We start from the raw sequence: 22,493 nt of genomic DNA on the forward strand, positions 1-22,493 counted from the left end.
ACTCTGGGTGCCATTTTAAAAATTCTGCATTGCCAGTCACTTATTTAAATGTCAAAGTGGTGCTTCTAAATCTCTAGAATGAACTATAAATGGGACAGCAGACTTTACCATGAAGGCCCATTAGAAGGGAACTGGACAAACTGTCTCAAATCATAACCTGATAGAACAAAAAGGGAATAGTTGGGGATGACTTCAGAAGTGTTGCCAACTAAATGAGATTCGAGCAGAGATTCTGTGGCGATACTGCCTTACAAAACACACCTGTTTAGTTAAAACTTGCCCTATCTGCCAATACTCTCACCTGCTGCATGTCAGGTCATGCAGTCTTTTTTTAAAATTCAATTTGGAAGAAGACACTTCCATTGTCAGCTTTACTGTGATTATTTTCATTACAGTTTGTACTGCATGCTTAAGCCTTAAGTCACCAACTTTTGAAGCTATTTGCTTTTTTTTCTGTCAGACTTGTTTTCCTTGATGTTTATAGTAGCAAATTGAGATGAATCATGTTTGCTGCTATAAGCAATTTGCAAAATCACTTGAATGTCTCAAGTGATATCTCGGGGACCCGCTGTCATGCAATGACCTCTAGGACTCAATTCAAGGTGGTTCGATAGTTATGGGAATCTGTCTCATTTGAGGTAAGTTTGGGGGGGTTCCACAATTGCAGTTGCCTGGATGGCGGCAGTACCCAAGGGGCAGGAGTTTTATTGTAGAGCTGAGTTAGACGTCAAAAATAAAGAGCTTGTTTGAAAGCACTGATGCCCTTAACCTTGAACTTTAAAAAAAATTACCTGAAAAAAGGCCTTCTATAGAAATCATCTATTTAATTAAATATAGCTGGCCAAATTAATTTATTACGGCAATATAGTGACTAAAATTACACTTATGCTATTGCCCAGATCTCCAGAAAGTGACTTAAGTGCACCCCCAACCATATTAATTTCTGGGGAACCCAGAATGACCCATGAATTTAGGGTGGAGTATGTGAAGTAGTGGTACTCTGCCCAAACATGGCTGAGAGCTACATTGTGCCATCATATTTATTGCACTTCTGCAACTAACTAGGCTAGAAGCAGCAGAAAGACCCTGTAAGCTTTAGTAATCCAGTAAATTTCCAACATAAAGTCTGTGTTGGAGTAAACATATATTTATGATAAAGTCAGGGATGAACAAGAACCTAAAGATCTTTTTGAGGCTTGGCGCTTTTGAAATGATCATTCAGTGCATTAAACTGACAGAAGGTCTTAGCTTAAGCAGTTACAGCAGACGGCATCTTTTGGATCTAGTGAGCAAACTCTTAATATATGGCCACCAAAGTCGTGGCCTAACGTGCACAATTGTATAAAGTTTAAAGTACTTGTATTGAATTAGGGTGTGTGACTGTTTTGCCACTTGCTTACAAATGTTTTTGGCAGGCATCCAGCTTTTTCTAAATGGATACCTGATTTACTCAATACCAATGGAAAGCGAGAATGGCGTCAGACATTCTAGACATAAAGTATGTAGTAGATTTGTGTACAAGTTACCTTGGAAACAAAAATGTTTTATAGAGACTAGGCAAGTCGAGAGAAAGAATAGTTCAATTTAGAAACTGAATCCAGGCAATACAGCTTGTAACATGGAAAGGGACTTGTGCATATGCGTGTGGTGTGCATCTGTAAAATGACCTGAGATTTTGTGTTCTGACAGCCTAAAGGCATTACTACAGTTTTTTCAAGTTCTACAGTGTATGAGGCAATAGTTTTTACTTTGCTGATTCTAATCCATAACTGTATTCTGTCTATATTTTATTTTTGGTGTGATGAGCAAAGACTTGTTTCTGTTTTATTGAGATAAGCAGTCCTCTGATGATTAATAGAAATGAGGAAAACCTATCTCTATGGGTGAGTTAGGCTCTACTTCTGTTTTTTCTTAACTTTCTTTCTCTTTGAATCTCTGGTCCTTTATTGCTGTTGATTAAAAGGATAAAATAAGTTGTGGATTTCTCAACTGCACAGCCATTGCTTTGCAACCTGGTGGCTAGCATACTTACACCTTGCAAGTATCATTCTTCATGTGACAGGAAAATAACGCCAAACTAAGTTCTCGCAGCTCATGGCAAACCACAGAAACTAACTTCTATATCACTTGTGTGTCCACACCTAAAGGAGTGACACAGTTTCATTAAGTAGCCAATGCTGTCTCCAACCTTGCTTGTTGCATTGGCATTGAAAAAGATTGCACTTGACCAAATACATTTTAATGTAGGTGTCTGTAGCTTTGTAGAATAAATCATCACCCTGTATTGTAATCACATACAGAGCTGAAAATACACCCCAGACATGGCCCCCATTTTGAAGGCCAACATTGGTAGTTAATAGAAGCCGCTGAGTGTTAGTTAATCTTGGCCTTGGATCAGTAGCTCTTCTGCCTTGGAGTCAGCAGAATGTGGGTTCAGGTCCTGCTCTAGAGACTTGAGCACCTGTACATAATCCACAATTACAAGACTTTCTCTCTGGGCAGCATGTCCAGTAGACGGTAAATATCTCTGGTAAAGGTGGTGCTAAACGGCACCAGAAAGCTCTCCGGGATGATACGTAATCCAGGCTGATGTAATGCAGTACTGAATGAGGGCTGCACTGGTGGAGTTGTCCTCTCTTGGATGAGATATTAAGCAGAGGCCATGTAGTCCTTGGATGTATAAAAAAAAAAGTCTGAGGCTGCTATTAGAGGAGCAGAGAAATTCTTCCTGGTATCCTGGCCAATATTATCTCTCAACCAACATCACTAAAACATATATTAGCTGCAGGTAATTATCACATTGCTGTTTGTGTGACTGTGCTGTGTGTTTCCTACGTATTAATGACCGTGTCTCAAAAAGTACTAATTGACTTCAAGGTTTCAGGGATATCCTGAAGTTGTGAAAATCACTATATTCAGCTCTTTCGTTGTGGAAATGTTTTTCTATGATTTTTATTTTATTTTAAAAGCTATTAGCTGAACGTAGGTGAACCTTGTGCAGTTTTTCGGTTCAGTGCATCAAGTCTGCTGGGTATGAACTGTGTGTAAAATTCGTGCAGAGTACAGAATCGTACCTGAGACTTCCTGTCTCTTCAGTGCAACATTCTGAACTATGGTCCATAAGGATTCATAAATATTTTAGAGGGATGCTGCTGCTTTAGGGAATACCTTACAAGATTTTTTTTTTTGCCTCCTGCAGATACCTGGTAATGTCATTATACTGTATTTCAATTTGGTCTGTTTCTATGTAACATCAAATGGATTGATAGTCCTCTAGTTGCTGCACAAGGTCAGAAATGCTGCTTTCCAAAGCTCACTTGTTTTATATTCACCGTTTTGCACTGTACCTCTGCACAAAGGATTGGGAGAGACAGGTAACACTTGAGTAAGAAATCTGAAAGAATTGTGGGGTCAGAGTAAGTGGAAATGCGATAAGTTCTAAATTAGGTTTAGGTGTGTGTGACTACACAGTGCGATTTAAAAAGAGTTGGTGAGCTGCAGCCGCAAATTGACATGGAGGAATATGTTGCAGCGATAATGGAGACCTGGCTCAGAAAAGGGCAGGACTTAGTACTAAACATTCCAGGGAATAAGATGTTCAGGAAGGGTAGGGAAGGAAAGAAAGGGGAAGGGATGTCAGTATTAATTAAGGAGAATATTACAGTGCGGGAGAGAGAGAGGATGTCCTAGACAGGGCAAGGACGGAATGTATTATTGGAACTAAGAAACAATAATGGTCCCTCTTATACTAAGTGTGTATACTATAGGCCATTGTTAGCAAAAAATTATATCGAGGAACAAATTTATAAGGAAATTAGAGAGGTGCAGGAACTAGACTATTTATAACTGGGAGTTTATTATTCCAGGCTATATTAGGATAATTAGTGCAATGGTGCAAAAGGCAAAGAAGGAGAGGAATTTCTGAAGTATATTCAGGAGAATTTTCTAGATCAGTATGTTAGTAGCCCAATAAGGAGACATTGCTGGATCTGGTTTTGGGGCATGAAATGGATCAAGTGTCAGTAGGGGAACATTTGGGGGACCGTGATCATAGTATTGTAAGATTTAAGCTAGATGTAGAAAAGGTCAAGGAGCAATCCAGTGTAAAATGATTACAGTAATTGGGGAAGGGCCAATTTAAATGAAGTGAGAACAGATCCAGCCCAGATAAATTGGAGTCAAGGCAGACAAAACTGTAATGGAGTAATGGGCTGTCTTCGAACCATTTCCTCTTCTGGTACAGTCGAGGTACATTCCCACAAGGGGGAAAGGCAGGACAAACAAAGCCACAGCTCTCTGGATCATGCAAGAGATGAACAGTAAGATGAAGCAGAAAAATGTTGCATATGACAGATGTCAGGTTGGTAATGCAAGTGAGAAGCAGGCTGAATATAGAAAGTTCAAAGAGTAATGAGAAGTAAAGAAAGAGTATGAGAAGTGACTGGCAGCCAATAAAGGAGGGAATCCAAAGATCTTATATTGGTATATAAATAGTAGAAGGAAAGGGTGGGGTCGCTTTAAGGATGAGAAGGGAGATTTAAGCATGGAGGCAGAAGACATGATTGAGGTATTAAATGTGTCTTTACCAATGAAAAAGATGCTGCCAAAGCCATAGTGAAAGAGAAAGTAGTTGAGACACTGGGGCAAAAAATTGATAGAGGAGGTATTAGAAAGGTTTTAAAATCTGAAACCAAAAGAACTCTGCTGACCAAGATCAGGAGACAGTTGGAATTTCTTGGGCACATAATAAGAACTCATGATTTAGAAAATTTGATGCTGATGGGGAAGATTGATGGTAAAAGAGATCACGGTATACAAAGAATGATCTCTTTAAAGAGACTTGCAAACTGGATGAATATACCACCAGCGAAGATGATTCACACCTCTAGAGCAAGGTTAACATGGAGGTCCATGGTCTCCAATGCCCTTTTAGGGCATGGTACCTGAAAAGAGAGAGAGACCATACTTAAAAGTTGATAAGTCACCAGACCAGGATGAGATGCTTCAGAGCCTACCGAGGAAAGTAAGGGTGGAAATTGCATAGATACTGGCCATAATTTTCCAATCCTCCTTAGATACAGGGGTGTGGTACCAGAGGATTGGGAATTGCAACTGTTAACACAAAAACATAATACTGTGGATGCTAGAAATCTGAAAATTTTGTACATACTCAGCAGGTCAGACAAAACCTGTAGAGAGAAAAAGAGCTGTTTCAGGCTGGTGATCTGAGTGTTTCAGCGTTTTCTGCAAATGTTAACACCTTTGTTCAATGCAAGGGTAAGCCTAGCAACTACAGGCCAGTCAGTTTAACCTCAATGTCAGGAAATCATTTAGAAACAATACTCCAGGACAAAATTAATAGTCACTTGGACAAATGAAGATTAATTGAGGAAAGCTTACATAGATTTGTTAGAGGCAGATCATGTTTAACTAACTTGATTGAGTTTATTTGATGAGAGTAATGCTGTTCATGCGGTTTACGTGGACTTTCGAAATGTGTTGATAAGGAGCCACATAACAGGCTCGTCATCAAATTAAAGGCCATAGAATAAGAGAGTTGCAACATGAATATGAAGTTAGCTGAGTGACAGCAAATGGAGAGTGGTGGTGAACAGTTTCTTGGACTGGAGGCAGATATACAGTGGGATTCCCTAGAGGTCAGTACTAGGACTACTACTTTTCTTGATATATATTAATGACCTAGTATTGGGTGTGCAAAGGAGCACAAGGTATAGATTTTTGTAGGAAAAACAAGGAGTGGCAATATAAATTAAAAGATACAATTCTAAAAGGGGTGTAGGAGCAGAGGGATCTGGGGTCTATGTGCACCAATTGTTGAAGGTGGCAGGGCAGATAGAGAAAATGGTTAACTGGATCCTGGGCTTTGTAAATCAAGATATAAAGCAAGGAAGTTATGATGAACCTTTTATAAAACACTGGTTTGGCTTCAACTGCAATATTCTGAACAATTCTGGGCATCGCTTTAGGAAGGATGTGAAGACATTCGAGAGCATGCAGAAAGATTTACGAGAATGGTTCCAGGGATGAGGGAATTACCTGGATGCATTGAAGAAACTGGGGTTGCTCTTCTTGAAGAAGAGAAGGTTGAGAGGAGATTGGTTAGAGGTGTTCAAAATCATGAGCGGTCTGGACAGAGTAGATCCCATTGGTGGAAGGATCGTGAACCAGAGGACACCAATTTAAGGTGAATGGGAAAAAAAAAGTGACAGAGGAAAAACTTTATGCAGCATGTAGTTAGGATCTAGAATGCACTGCCTTCAGTGTGCAGTGGAGGCAGATTCAATTATGGATTTCAAAAGGGAATTGGATAACTAGCTGAAGGTAATGGAGTGGGACTAGCTGAGTTGCTATTGTAGAGAACTGGCAAGGGCATGATGGGCTGAATGGCTGCCTCCTGTGTTTTTAACCATTCTGTCGTTCTTCCTATTCCAGCTTATATCAGCTCAATGACTGTTACAAGAGAGAACAACAAGCCAAATGAATGGCAACCTAAATAGAAATGTTTTGAATCAGTGTTACAGCCATAATCTCTAATCATCGTGAACTGTTACATGCTGTAATAGTACCAGTTTGCTGAAAAGGTTTAGTCACTGAAAACCTTGTGTTAGCTCCAAGATAGCTGCAGTACTCCGTGTACTTTCATGTTCCACAAAGATGGACACAATGACAGTGGCATTTTTCTGCGGATATGTAGGGCTTCAATCCAGCTGGGTAAACCTGTCCATTCATAATATCCAGTGTTATGTAGTAAAAATGCATTAATAATTGAATAGTCTTCAAAATTGATTTGTCAGTTTTCATCTCCAGCTTTAATTAGTTCCCTTTCCTTTTGTGCCCTCATTTTAAATTGATCACTGGTGCTGTGGTTTCACAAGTGTCAGTTGCCAATAGTGCACATGAACCTGGACCGTATCAGTTGCTCTTGAATTTCTGAGTTCGCCTCCTATTTTAAGGGTGAATGAAACCATGGAATTCATTATAACTGCAGTTGCAGAAGCAAGTACATTAGGCTTTGATTTTTCGGATGGCAATACTTTAAAATCGGGCCTCTCTTGTGATCGTTTCCCTGAAATGAGAGAAGTAACTGCAATGAGGGCTTTCTATTCATTGAATTAGATATTGCAGGGTATAAATTTCGGTTGAGATGACTATTTCTCTTTGATTCTTTTCACAGTAAATTGATTTTATTTTCAATACAGTTCTAGCTCATGCCTTTCAAGAGCAGGCTCAAATCACTTCTGAAAGGAGAGCCTTTTATTTGGTGCTGCGGGAGGGGTCGTTGCACAAAGTGGCAACTTTTCCAAGATTGAGGCAAGAGGCTTATTTTAATGTGTTTACTGTGTTAAGCAGAAAAATGTAAGTTGTCAGTTCATTAAGCACTGGATATGATTCATTAATTAATCTGAGTTTCAGATTTTACACATTGGAAATGACTGACTCTTGATGGCCATTGATAGTACACTTTTTTTTAAAAGAGAACTTCTGAGGGTTGGGTGGGTATCTCCATTGTCCTGAAAAACACAACTGGTGCAGCACCACTGAGGCAGGGCTGTACACTCAAACAGAGAGCGTTTACGTCTCAGAAGGGTCAAGGAGGTGACTTCAGCATCAAATGAACACCTGTTTTACTCCCTTAAGGCCCTTCTGGCGACTCCTGGAAGTAGGGTTGCCAACTCTAGTTGGACCTATGGGCGGAATTTTCCTATCCTAGGGTTGCAGGTGGAAGCAGAGAACCCACGGGAGCCAAAAAATCAGAATCCCACTGGCGTGAAAACAGTTTGCAATTCTCCCGATGGAAGGTTAACGGTGGGTCGGATATCCCACTGCCTAGTGGCATGAACGCTGTTTGCATGCGTTACCATCTCATGAATGTTTGTTAAATATGCTGCTTGCCGGAATCATGTGCCACCTTCCAATCTTGCGTCACGCCAGCAGGAAATCCCGCCGGTCTGAATCACTTTTGAGAAAGAATGCCATGCAACAGTCGGACCTCCTTTCGCTTGTGACTTTGAGGTGAGTGCAATATTCATAGCCTACCTGGCACCGTACTGTGCCGGTCTTGTTACAATGCCAGTAGAAGGCCACCCTGCTGGGGGCATAGGGTTGGTCTGTTAGCGGTGAGTGTCTCCATAGTCCAGAAGGTCACCACTGTGCAGTGGTACTCCGACAAGTCTGAACATTCAGGCACCAGACGAGTATTGCAACTGGGAGGAGGATACGGGGAATGTTGGGTGGGTGGGTGCTTCTGTTGTCTTGAAAGACAGCACTGTAGCGGTACTCAGGCAGGGCTGTACACTCAGACCAGCATTCCGAATGGAGTTGGGAGTGGGGGGAAAAGAATAACGGACAACCGGCGGGGGGGGGTGGCGGTGAAGGGTAGCAAAGCATTGCAAGGTGGTGGAGGGGGGAGGGGGGGAACGATGGAAGGCAGAGGGGCAGGGAGGTTTGGCAAGTCAGTGGAGGAGGAGGGGAATTTTGGCAAGCAGAGACGAGACCGAGGGGTGGGAGGCTGGAGCCCGACAAGGGAAACTAAAACACTGACAAACAAGGAGGTGGATGGGATACCACATATATGAATGGGAGGGGATGCATGCAGACTCTGGATTAGGAGATGTGGGGGGTGTATTTGTGTGCCGCATGAAGGATGGGTCGCACTGTGACTCACGAAGGGCAGGGGGGGGAGTTGGGGGTGGGAAGGGAGACATTAGTGTTCAGTCATGAGGGCAACATTGAAAGTCAAAGACTTTGGTCTGGGGCCAGCAAGTTGAAGTGAGAGAGTTGAGACAGTCCTCAGGTACAGCAGCCTGTGCTACAGGGTTATGAATGGCATGCACATTGTACTGCCGCTCCAGGAAGAGGCAAGGATTGCTTGGTGTGCAGGTGTTTCACAGTCTGTGTCCATTGACTTTTCTGGCTCTGTACTGGTCTGCAGATGGAATGGTAATGGATATGGGAGGCATCTGCAGCCTGTATTTGAGGAAACGTAATAAAGTGGGGTTCGGGGTGGTACGTGAAGCTATTGTTAGGGGGTCGGGGGTTTCCTCTCTAGGTGACCATGCACACAGCCTCTAAATGGAGAGGGGTGAGGTCCACATGGGGCATGGACACATCAACAGTGATGGGCTGAAGGGGGAGGCTAGGAATGTTGACCATAACAGCTGTGGGATCGAGTATGACTTGGGGAGGCTGGAGATAACAGGAGGGAGCTTGACCTTCAACATCGTGAGGTTCCAGGTAAATTTCTGGGCACGGACAGTGAGAGAGAGAGAGAGAGAGTGTTGAAGCTGGTCTCTAAGTAATAACGGAGAACCATCATCTTGCACTCTCTAACTAATGCTGCAGTTTTAATCAGCAGTAGAAGCAAATCTGAATGGGAGGGTTCTGAGAGAGTGGAAGGAGTGCACTGCTGGACTAAGGGGCCCTTTCTGGGGGCATCCCCTAGCTTGTTGGTGCCACAAGATTAAAACTGAGCCAGAGCTGAGAGAAAGGGGGGAAGACCTCCTTGAGAAGCTAGCCATTGGAACCCATGCCTTTTTGCCACTCTAAGAGGAGTCACAGTGACTGTGTTAAGCCAATATTTTAACGTTAATATGGGAAGTGTGAAATTTGGAAATGCAGGCAGCTGTTAAGGAGGCACAGATGCTGCATATATGGCATCCCATCAGTGGAGGACTTGCACATGCTTTCCAGAATTGGCATTCATAATGGGCCAAAGGGCACCAAGTCATTCATCATGAGCAACTTATTGTTAATCAGTGTGTCAGATCAGAGATTGGAGCACTGAGCTAGGTCAGGTCCCAGGTGTCAGTCAAACCTTCTCCAACCATCGAAGGACTAAGATGTTAAACCTCCAGGATGACAACTTGGTCACCTTGATGTGTCTGTTAGTGCCTCAGATACAAGGCTCCTTCAGTGACGAGGCTTCTTAGGCAGCACCTTCCAAACAAGTGACAGCTACCATCTAAAAGGACAAGGGCAGCAAATAAATGGGAACACCACCACCTGGAAGTTCCCCTCCAAGCCACTCACCATCCTGACTTGGAAATATATCACCGTTCCTTTACTGATGCTGGATTAAAATCCTGGAACTCCCTCCCTAACAGCACTGTGGGTCTACCTACACCACAGGGATTGCAACTGTTCAAGAAGGCAGCTCACCACCACCTTCTCATGGCCAAGAAATGCTGGTCTAGCTGGCGACACCTACACCCCATAAAAAAGGGTGAAGCTACTATAGACCATTATAGTTTGTGAGTTTCACTATTTTAAGCTGCTATTCATTAATCTATTCAATCTATCATTTCAGAGAGAAGGACAAAACAATTATGGATCAAGGGCACAATGCTGCCTTTCTAATAGAATGGAGGAGATGGTGAAGGGACAGGTGATGCTGAGCGCAGCTTCAGGAGGAGGCCCTGCCTGAGGCCCAGGGTGCAGGGGAGCTACAGCAAGAACATGAGACCCAGACTGTGGCAGCGACTCGCTAGACTGAGGGTCTACCAAAGAAGACACTCCTATTTGCAGATGAGTGAGAGTTACGCCATGTCTGCACTTGTCCTGAGCTCTGGTGGATCACATCTGCCACTTCTTCATGAGGAACTAACGCCCCATGGAGTGGGAAGCCATCCCCTGCTGAAAATGACTGCCATGCTCAACTTCTTAGACTGCGAATCATTCCAGGGACCCACAGGGGACCTGTGCAGCATCTCACAGTCCGCCACACACACATACATCAAGAAGGTCAGAGATGCCCTCTACAGCAAGGCACATCACTGTGTGAGGTTTGGACTCATTGAAGATAGTGAGACTGTGAGATTCAATGGGTCTGCAGCTGTCTCAGGTTTCCCAAGAGTGCAGGGTGCAATCGACTGCACCCATGTGGCTTTAAGGGCTCCATGGCAGCAGCCCCTAACGCTTATCAGCCATAACGGCTTTCATTCCATCAACATTCAACTGTCTGAAATCATCGGAAGCACATAATGCACGATTGTGCCAAGTACCCTGGGAGTTGCCATTGACTCTCTCATTGAGGCATCTGGGACTGACTCAGATATTCGAAGGGCCAGAGCGTCTACAGGGATGGCTGCCTGGGGATAAATGCTGGCTCATGATGCCTGTGCATCAGCCTCAGAGTGATTCGGAGGAGAGGTACGACACAGCTCACAGCTCTACATGTTCCCTAATCGAGCAGACCATTGACATTCTGAAGATGTGCTCCGGACGTTTGGACTGCTCATGTGAGGTGGTATCCCACATCATGGTTGTGTGTTGCGCCCTTCACAACCGGGTGCTACATAGGGGAGGTCCCTCGCCAGAGGGAGAAATGGAGAGGGATGAGAGCTCCTCCGAGGGTGAAGAACAGGAGGGCCAGGAACCTGAAAAGAGTGATGAGGGTCAATTTCCACGTGGCGAAGCCATGCAGAGGAAGCACAGTGTGGAAGTGTGCCCGTGCCACTTCAATTGCTACCAGATTCCAGGAGGAGTAAAGTGAAGGCAAGAGGAGATGGCCATATTCCTCCTGCCCCTTAATGCCATCCCATTGAGTTGAAAAGGATGCCCAACCAGTCACGTCAAAAGCAAGCTCAGCAATCAGACTTGCACCTTCCAGCCTCATGATTGACCAGGCTATGATCTCTAAGAAGGTCAGCAGTGGACCCTGTTTGCACTCACTCTGGGAAGTGAAAGTTGACAACAGCAAAAATGCTGTGGAAACTTACTTGATGCAGTCGCCGCCACATTAATGAGAAACCACAGTGGTCAGTGAGATGAGGACATGGCTGGGGATATCATCCTCCCGTCCATGACTTGTCCTTTGGCACTACCTGAGGAGACACAACTGCCACACTCATCCCTCTAGGCTGCTGAGCTGCCCTCACACAATGGTGTTTTTTGAAGTTTATTTGTTCATGGGATGTGGTCGTCATTGGCCAGCATGTATTGCTCATCCCTAGTTGCCCTTGAGAACTGAGTGGCTTGCTAGGCCATTTCAGAGGGCATTTAAGAGTTTGGGTTTTCAAGCAGCCTACTTCATACAAGAAACTCAAAATAGTGGATCTATTTAGATTTCTGCGCACATATATTTAGTTTAAAAAGGATTCCGCGTAGCCGATAACTACAATGAGGGGACAAGAGAAGCAAAAATGCAGGTTCGATAATAGTCACATTACCCATAATGATCAGAACTCAGAAAAGCTGGGAAAAATCAAAGGCAACAGTAACAGCTCCAGTTTTGTGCCTATACTTAGTGCACTACATTACAACAGTGACAAAACTTCAGAAAAGAATTTCATTAGCTGTAGAGCACTTTGAGATGCGGTAGTCATGAACAGCGCGATATAAATGCAAGTATTTTTTACTAATCTCTTTTACAAGCTTATTTCAATTGGTGGCATTTTGTTTTGTAATGGACCATCAGCCCTAAGTGCTTTTATTTCTACCAGTTTTTCTCCAGCTTTTGTGAAGTGGCTGATCCAGAGTAGCACACGGTTATGGAGAAAACAGTCACCCTCCTGACACCTCACGTAAGTGGCTGGGGCCAAGGTGGTCTATATCAGCCAGTACAGTGAGACAAGGACCTTCACAGCCCATTTACAGTATTACCTCACTACATACATTTATCTAGTCATTAAGAATTTAATCATCGCAGTGTTTTACTCTGAAGATTCCCCGTTATTTTGATATAGAAAAGCAATTAAGGCCTTGGTTGTAATTGTCCCTGGTGGCTGACAACTTGCAATTCTAGTCATTTGACAGTGACTCACATTCCTTCCTGTCTGAACAGGAACAGTTTGGAGTCTGTACTAGTCGTGTTCCCTGTCAAAATTCTGCAAAACTATGTGAACTGGTAAACCCTGCTGAGGCTGGACAACAGGCAAATACAACTGCACCTGGAGTTTCAAATGGCTGAAAACATGATTCTTTGATTCTTTTTTCAGCATGCAATGCTTGGCAATTTTCGAATCCAAAACTCCTATAAATTTTATTGATTTTAAAGCTGAAAAGGATAACTGCACTTGTATCTTAGATAATCCTGAAGTTTCGCTGTTGAATAGGGAAGAACCCTGTTGTAGCACTCCACATCACAGCTTTTGTTTGTCCTAGTGAACATGACAGAATAGGAGTGTCCCAGTTCATTGCCTGTGGCCACTTGCCCAGTATGAATGGGCAGACACATGGGCTTGAGTTGGTTGTTCCATTTGATTTAGTGGGTGCTGAAGTGCAATGTGGATTGGTTACAATGAATACTTCATTTTGTTCATGGGATGTGGGTACCGCTGGCTAGGTTTATTGCCCTTGTCCAGAGGGCATTCTTAAGAGTCAACCACATTGCTGTGGGTCTGGAGTCACATGTGGACCAAACCAGGTAAGGACAGCAGATTTCCTTCTCTAAAGGGCATTTGTGAACCAGATAGGTTCTTATGACAATCGGCAATTCATTAGACTGTTAATTCCAGATATTTCTTAAATTCAAACTACATGTGCCATGGTGGGATTTGAACCCGGGTCCCCAGAGCATTACCCTGGGTTGGGGTCGCTAGACTACCACTCCAGTGACAATACCACTATACCACCGCCTCCACTTTAAACCAGTGAAATGGCAGCCACACAGCTCCAGAGCTTGCTGGTGGTGCAATTGGCTCCGATGTTCCAGTCAGCAGCAATGCTGAAGCAGAAATGGGCCAGTGCAACCTCTCCAGGGTAAGACCTGTGAAAGCAGGAAGGAGAGGACACACTCCCTTTTTAATGCACTAGCTGCCATATTCAATTAAGTTTAGAAAAGTCCCAAGTCTTTTAATGAATGAGTGGGTGGTTAGGTCAGGAGGTGGTGGTGAATGAGAGCATTGGGTCAGGCCATGGGGGTGGGGGGGGGAGTGGGGGTTCAGTCCTGGAGCTATGCTGGCTAACCTGAGTTAAACCAGGTATTAATCAGAATAACATTTCCTGGGTGAGTGTCCTGGTAAGTCCTACATATCTGGTCCAAGTCTCTGAGACATATGCGGAGGGCCGAGGGCAGTGAAAATAAGCCCATCAGACATTTAAACTTCTTGGGAAATTACAGTGCAAGTGTGAGTGCCAGGACTTCCACACCTGAAGCACAACACAGATTTAAATCCAGATTTTGCTGCTCTGGACATCGGAAGATTTGGGCCATTATCTTGGGTTCTCTGTTGTAGCATTGTCCTTGCTGCACTGGTGTCTATGATTGAACTAATAAAAGTTAGAAAAGGAGTAAAGAAAGCTCCTGATATCAGGAAACATTTCTGTTTTGGAGGGGGAGGTGGCTGAGTTCATCTGGCTGGTATGCAGCAGGATACCAGCTATGAAATATTTCAAGAATGCTGGATAATCCTTGGATGTTTCTGAGAGGTTGGGTTGTGTGTGTGTTCTCGGGCTGATTACAGGCACATGTTGCGATCATTGTACTCATTTAATTTACCTGAGCTGCTTGATTTCAGGGAGGAAAGATGTCATACTAAATATAGACCTTTTGTGCTAGAGGCAGAATTGTAATTACCACTACAAAAAAAAAGGCTGGACATAAAAAATGGTCTTTGAGTATGGGAATTTCATTTCCTTTATGTATATTGTGGGAAAAAAATTACAGCATTAGGCTAACTGTTGTTTTCGGGAATGTCTGCTGATAAAATCATTGTTGCAAAATAAATGCCAGTCTTGTCTGTTTTAACCATTAATATAACTGTAATAGGGGAAGGCAAATGTATTCTGTTTGTGTTTTGCATCTCCTGCAATACCACCCAACCTTGAACATGCACATTGAAATTTTCTGCTTTACATTTCCTCTCTAATTTAATCTATATTCTGTTTCACTAATGTCCAGAAGGCCCAGGATGTCAGGGGCAGCCATATTTCCATGTATGTTCAAACATCTCTAATTCTGTGTGTGATTTTTGACTGTATATAGGGCTTGGAATTCCAGGATCAGTGCTGCCTGACAGACTGAGACCAGATAGGCCTGTGCTGTGTCCGATAACCTGTAATATAATAAATGCTTGAAGGGCATTCGTGACATGAAGAGAAAATAAGGCCCAGCTTGGTTGCAGTTGCATTTAATTCTTTTAATGGCTGAATAATGTTGAATCCCTTAAATTACTGTGGGGTTCAAGGTGGTTCAAAGAGGAATCTATGTTGACTTTGCACCATTTTCCACTGCCGAAGAAACGGCCTTTAGACTTGCAGGTGTGACATTGGGGAATGCAAGGAATTTATATTGAAGCATTTATTTGAAACCATCCATTTGTGTGGCTAAGAACCAGATGTGTTATATTTTGCAAAACAAACATATCCTTTCAGTAAAGTTATTCAAGTGAAAATAGTGGACTTTATGACAGAAGTCTGTCACTCTCACTAATTTATGGCTCTAGGTTTGCAGCATTATCTAGAAGCTGGAGCGCTTTGTCAGTGAATCTGGAAGTTGGCTCTGAACTAAAAGAGCATGAATCTGCTGGCTGTCTGCTTTTAAAACGTGAAAAAAAAATCACATTCTGAGTTGATTAACTGACTTGCAAAATTTGAAAAACACATTGGGCAGGGTCAGAGTTGACACACTCCTACCTGCCGCTTGCTGGAAAATTAATAATAGACTGTTGATAAACAAGGCTCTTCATGGTCACTTTGACGTAGCTTTCAATGGCTGATTGACAACAAATAAAACCAATTTTACATAACTTTTTTTTGTAAGCTACATTTCCTAACAAGTTTTTGGTGTAGATCTGAGAGTTTCTCTTTAATCCTTGTGTTAACCATAGAATTGCATAGAACATACAGTGTATAAAAGGTCAATTCTAGCCAACTGGTCCATATCTGATTTTTATGCTTCACGTGAGCCTCCTCCCACCTTACTTTATCTAACCCTCTCCAGATATCCTATTCCTTTCTGCTTCATTTTTAAACTAGCTTCTCCTCAAATGTATCCATGCTGTTAGCCTTAACAACTCTTTGTGATAGCAAGTTCCATAAGTCTCCTTTGACAGCACAATCCAAACCCATGACCTCTACTACCTAAGGGCAGCAGATTCATGGGAACACCATCGCATGCAAATTCTCCCCCAAGCTGCACACCACCTCAACTTAGAGCTATGTCACTGGGATACAAGAACTCTCTGCTCTGGGCATTCCTATATCATATGGAGTTGTGGTTCAAGAAGCCAGCACACCACCACCTTAAGGGCAGCATCTTGCGTCACATGAATGAATAAAAAAAATTTTAACCTCTCTTTCCAGTTTCTCCTGCATTCCCTATTGGATTAATCAGCAATGATCTTGTATTTACGGCCCCTAGTTTTGGTCTTTACTCCCCTCTACCTCCCCTAACTCTCAAGTGGAAACGTCTTTATGCCTACCCTATTGGATCTTTCATAATCTTATGCACTTGGGTTTCATAGAGAGCAGCATGGGTTAAGATGCCCTCTCTTATTCTACTTCACTGTGTAGGGGCTAAAGTATGATTTGCAAAGTGTGGATCTAATGCAATGAAAATACTACAATTTAACCACTACAAGATTATTTTTGAATATATTTATTCACTTTGTTTCCTCCTGTTCAGGAGCTGGTGACTTGATATACAGTTGCAAAGTTGACACCAGCGTGCCAGTGTCTTGCTCGAAGCATCTATTCCTTGTGCGTGCGTCCAGACCCTAATTGCTGGGATTGCTCTGATATCCTGTGTTTCCTACATTACAACAGTGACCACACTTTATCACTTATAAAACACTTTGGAAAGAAGTAAGGGTGTGAAAGCAGCTGCTGCTAATAAATGGAAGTCTTTTTTTCTAAAAGAACATTGCAGTTTGTCTTAATTTGGTCTGCTTTGGTCCCCTGTTGTCACGATGCACAGCTTTGTTGATGTAGAGATTACTGCACAAGCTACCATTGTCCTCTGAAAAATTGCTTATATTTCAGGCACCTGTGGGCATATATGACATAATCCCTTAAAATTGGTACTATCTGTTCCAATTTTCCATCTGGCAAATAGGTGACAAAGAACAATTTTTAACCCTATACTTTGAGACTGCTTTCTGTTTGTAAATCCCATTCATAACTACTAAATTAATTCCATAGTTACAGCTAGAGATGGAAGAGTGTCTTGCTGAACAGTTAATGCTATCAGAAAGCAGTATGAATAAGGGAAGTTGGCTGTGCTCATTATAGACCGAGGGAAAAATAAATTAATAAACTTGCAATGGAAATACCTTGTAATCTTGATTGTGAAGTGAGAATTATGTTTCTTTGATCCCAGTGTAATTGACCAAAACGATATAAGAGGCCTGTCTGACCTGTGTTTCTTAAGGGGCATTATCTTCAAAGAATTTAATGCAGCCTTTATTTTCCCCAAATATAGTGATATAAATCACATGAAAATGCACTGTGCTGTGCATTTGTATGATGCCATAACAAAATGATTCTTCTTCCCTACTGCAACAGAGGATTTGACCACCACTCATCTGTAGCTAAAGCTGGATGCTGGCAAGGTGAAATTCTAATCCTTTTACTCATAGCTGTTGCTCGGGCCTGGAATTGTGCATGTTGTAGTATAAGAAATTCCTTAGTTGAGAAACGTGACGATAAAAGTGTGTGCCTATAACCGTTAGAAGCTGTCCAGAGTTTGTTGAGAAGCAGAGGAGGGAATTACCTTATCTCCTTTTTCTAATTATATTCATGTGGGCGACTTGAGCTGAACTGTATGTTGTGCGTAAGTGAGCATGGAAAATGTAGTTAATATTAATTAAAACTATTAATCTGCTTAATGTAATAATGCATGCTCACTCCTTCAGAAAATAACCAATGTCCTTGCCTTGAAGGGTTAGTTAGTTAGTTAGGCATCCGTCCATCACTTCACTTCTATTTTGAAAATCATCTGTTGTGGCTGTAAAGTCTGATTCATGAATGACAGTCCCCAATGCAGCTGGCATAGATGAATAGTATTGGCCCCAGGTCGACTGGTGGTTTCTTTTCCTTCCTGTGGGCTCTTTCTGCCATCTGGTCATTTTATTTTTGTTTTTTTTTTGCCCTCTGCTTTTTTTCCATGACCTTCCTGACTCCATGGGGGAGGATTTTCTCCCCATCAGGCGGGGCGGTCGGGAGTGGGCGCGGAGCCGATCACCACCTGCGATCGGCTGTGCCATTTTACATGGGCGGGCCAATTAAGGCTTGCGCAACGTGATGCACACTCGGAAACACTTAGTGCTACCTGTGCAGGCGGGGGGAGGAGGGAGAGTCGGGGCCTGCACTCTTCCGCATGCATTAATGTCCCTGAGGCACGGAGCTGCCTCCGGTAGATTAAGTTCACTACGAAACATGAAAAAAACATGATTCAGACATGTCCCCTCATGTGCTAGTGTCAAATGAGCTGGGATGTTTATGAATTTTGATGAAATGTTTTATTTCATTAATAAATCCTTCATGAAACCTCATCCAGCCCGTGGTGTGTAGGGGTGCTGAACAGAAGATTCTGGTCCATGTCTCCTGCCTTGAGGGGCAACACCACATTAACGTCACAAGAGCATATAAAAGAAGGAAAGATGAGAAAATAAGGGATCGAAAAAGGGCATGTTAGCTCATTCAGGTTGGAATGGAGAAGAAATATAAGTGAGGAATTAAAAGATGCGTTACAAAGCATTTTGCCATTTGGTAAACTGGTTTGTGTGGGTTAACAACAACTAATTCTACATGACTGGACTTGATTATGCAACGCAATCGGAAGCCCTTTTTTTCTTAATAAACCAATTCAGTGTCATTCTTAAGAGGCTAAGTAATGTATGCTTACCTACCCTGTAGCTGTTGGAAGTTCAATTACTTTATTAAAGGGAGCTATGCTAATGGAGTTTTCAAAATCATTTTCCAGCACCATCTTTGCATGTTGGCGCAAAACCTATAAAGCATTAAGTGTTTCCTTTCACATACCACACCTCAATTAAACCCAGAGGAAAAGGTAATCTGGTTATTCATCCCTAACTGCTAGTGAGTGGTCACTTAAAAGTTTGTGGGCACATCATTATGTTGCAATTAAAATGAAAGACTTTGTATTCATACATCTCCTTTCATGACCTCAGGACGTCCCAAAGCACTTCACTGAAGTGTTGTCAATGTTGTAATGCATGAAACATGACAGCCAATTTGTGGACAGCAAGCTCCCACAAACAATAATGACATAATCTGTGTTTGTGGTGTAGATTGAAGACAAATATTGGCCAGGACACCAAGAATAACTCCCTTGCTCTTCTTCAAAATACTACCATGGGATCTTTTATGCCCAAGCGAGGGGGACCTCAGTTTAACTTCTCATCTGAAAGTAGGCACCTCTGACAATGTAGCACCCTCTCTGTGTACAGTATTGCACTGGGGTGTCTGTTTTGATTCTTCTGTTCAAGCCCTAGAGTGGAACTGTGAGGAGGATGCTGTGGCACTTCAAGAAGACATGGACTAGTTGGTGGAGTGGGCAGATAGGTGGCAGATGAAGTTCAATACAGAGAAGTGAGAGGTGATGCATTTTGGTAGGAAGAACATGGATAGACAATATAAAATAAGGGGTGAAATTTTGAAGGGGATACAGGAGCAGAAAGACTTGGGTGTATATGTGCATAGATCATTCGAGGTGGCAGGACAGGTGGAGAGAGCAGTTAATAAAGCATATATTATCCTCGGCTTTATTAATAGGGGCATTGAGTACAAGAGCAGGGAGGTAATGCTGAATTTATATGAGACACTCATTAGACCTCAGCTGGAATATTGTGTACAGTTCTGGGCACCATATTATAGGAAGGATGTGAACACATTGGAGAGAGTGCCGAAGAGGTTTACAAGAATGGCTCCAGGGATGAGAAACTTCAGCTATGTGGATAGATTGGAGAGGTTGGAACTGATCTCCTTGGAGAGAAGAGGGCTGAGAGGAGATTTGAAAGAGATGTTCAAAGTCACGAGGTTGGACAGAGTAGATAGGGAGAAGCTGTTCCCACTCGTAAAAGGATCAAGAACGAGAGGGCACAGATTTAGTGATTTGCAAAGGAAGCAAGTGTGACGGGAGAAAAAACTTTTTCTCTCATTGAGAGGTTTGGGCCTGGAATGCTCTGCCTGGAAGTGTGGTGGAGGCAGGTTCAATCAAGGCATTCAAGAGGGCATTAGATGTGCAAGGGTAAGGGGAAAAGGCAGGGCAATGGTATTAGGTGATAATCCTCATTCGGGGAGCTAGTGCAGACTTGATGAGCCGAATGGCCTCCTTCTGTGCTGTTAAGATGATGTGAACTTGAACCCACAACCATCTGACTCACAGGTGGGAGTGCGACCCACTCAGCAACAGCTGCAAGAATTCATTCCAAAATTTGGCATCAGCGAAACCAACAAAAATAGAATTGGGGAGGGTACAAATGTCTGTGTATTTAGGCCTGAATCTTCCGGTTGGCATGTGGGTGCAGGCCCTGCATGCCGACGCGTAAAATGACGTGCGGTTATGTCGGGCGCCCGTGCTGAAGTCACCGCGCGTCATTACAATCTTTAGTTCGGCGGGCGCGCACCGGAGTCGGCTACGCGCCCGCCGAACTGTCAAAGGCCATTAATCAACTAATTGAGGCACTTGTAAGTGTTGCCCGTCCCAACCTTAAGGTTGCCGGGCAGGCGAAGAGTCCAGGTGGACTTCGCATTTTTCATGGAACCTCATCCACGGGCGGGATGAGGTTTCATGAAGGCTTTATTAATTTAATAAAGTGGTTCATGCAAATTGATAAACATGTCCCACCTCATTTGACAATGTCTGAATAATTTTTTAATTTTTTTTCCAATTTTTCACACTTTAATTAACCTCCCTGAAGCAGCTCTGTGCCTCGGGAAGACTTCTGTGCTCTTTCGTGTGTGTCCACGTGAAAGAGCACAGGTCCTGACTCTCCCTCCTGCCCCCACCCACACAGGTAGCGCTGAGCGCTTCCGGGTGCGCGTCACTCTGCTCGGGCCTTAACTGACCCGCCCAGGTAAAATGGCGGCGTAGCCAATCACCGGCGCTCCCACCCAGCCCCCAACGGGGAGAAAATTCTCCCCTTAGTGTTGCTCACCTGAATTGCAGTTTGTTGATTTTGATTTAAAATGTTCTGTTTTGATTTATGGCCTCCTTAAACGCAGCTCCTTATAATTAAATACGCTTGCTTGTTCCTTCTGCTGAGCGTTCACTCCTACCCATTCTGATATTCAGAGTTATGGAAGTGTCATCATTTATCAAAGCTTGTGTCCTGGCTAGAGGCAACATTGGGCTCCCAAAGAGGAAAGAGGATACCTGTCAGCAGCGTCTTCTTTAAAAGCAGAAGGGTTTTGTTTACGTAGTGTTGTTATTGTTCCGGTTGTCTGGAGCTCTAAGTTCCACGTACTCAGCACCAATGAAACTGCGCGTTTGCATCAGTTCAAACCATTACAACAAATGTATCTACTCCGGCATGGTTGCCTTTTTTTTTTGTCATGTTCCTTTTATAAAATGTGGTCATTTTCTGTTTAGACTTTTATGCTTGTGAATGAGGCAATCGCTGTGATAAAATATGACAGCCAAAGCTTTCTCTGCTATGAACCCTGCCCCCCCAAAAAAGACTTGAATGATGTTAGCCTCTACGTAGATATTTCAAAGAGGTTAATCCTTTGTTATCCCCAGCTGAGGTTACTCCTGGACAAGCCTGATCCCCAGAGTGGAATCCATCTTGATAGATCCTAACTTTTATTTGTTTGTTTAGATACGTGGAGAGTGACTACTGAACAGAGTCACCGGAATCAGCTGATGAACTTTTAACAAAAGATTAAAGCATTTATTTGACAGGAAAAGATGAACTGCATTACTGTGCTTCTTCACCCACAACTATACCTTTACTGATATATATAGATTTATAAGAATAACGCAAGTTACAGAAGCTGTCTTATACTTTGGTGTTCACTATAGGTACACAATCCATGTAAATTTATGGTGACCTGTGGTCAGACACACCACACTTTGAAACAAAGTGGCAGATGCCACATCAACCAGATGCTATGGATCTTTCCTCAACTCCCCCGGGATGATTGTCACACCGTGAACCAACCGGTCTCACCGAACTCCGTCTTTCACGTGAGGGTTTCTAATCTCCACTCTCCAAGAACTCACTTTGGTATCTTCTCCCACACGAAATCTTTTCTCTCAGACACCTTCACCCCCAGGGTTTCAAATTCTCCTTCTGATGTTCCTCTCCCCCTGGGTCATCACATGCATTCAAGCTGTCTTCCATGCAGGCTCTCTCACCAACTCAGCCATCAACAGTACATCACTGCTTCACATGCCCATAGCAGAGAGTTACAGATATTCAACTATCTCTTTGGACCTTCTTGCCTCTTGCAAGCTGTTCTTGCTTTAAATCTGCTTTCTGCAACTTTTGTCTCTTTAAATCTGAGCTTGGAGGCTTTCTCTCTGCCCTTCACTCTTAATTTCACTTAACAGGACCTTTTTCAGATTC

At 43.0% G+C, this 22,493-nt stretch overlaps 1 protein-coding gene across 1 annotated transcript in view; it reads left to right on the forward strand.

The window, feature by feature from the left end:
• The window catches only part of LOC121269218 (protein HEG-like), an 85,204-nt gene that overhangs the window by 17,533 nt on the left and 45,178 nt on the right, over positions 1–22,493 (forward strand). The gene's annotated exons all lie outside the window — the stretch shown is intronic.

The sequence above is a fragment of the Carcharodon carcharias genome, chromosome 23 (genome assembly GCF_017639515.1).
Source record: "Carcharodon carcharias isolate sCarCar2 chromosome 23, sCarCar2.pri, whole genome shotgun sequence".
In the NCBI taxonomy this organism is placed as follows: Eukaryota; Metazoa; Chordata; class Chondrichthyes; order Lamniformes; family Lamnidae; genus Carcharodon; species Carcharodon carcharias.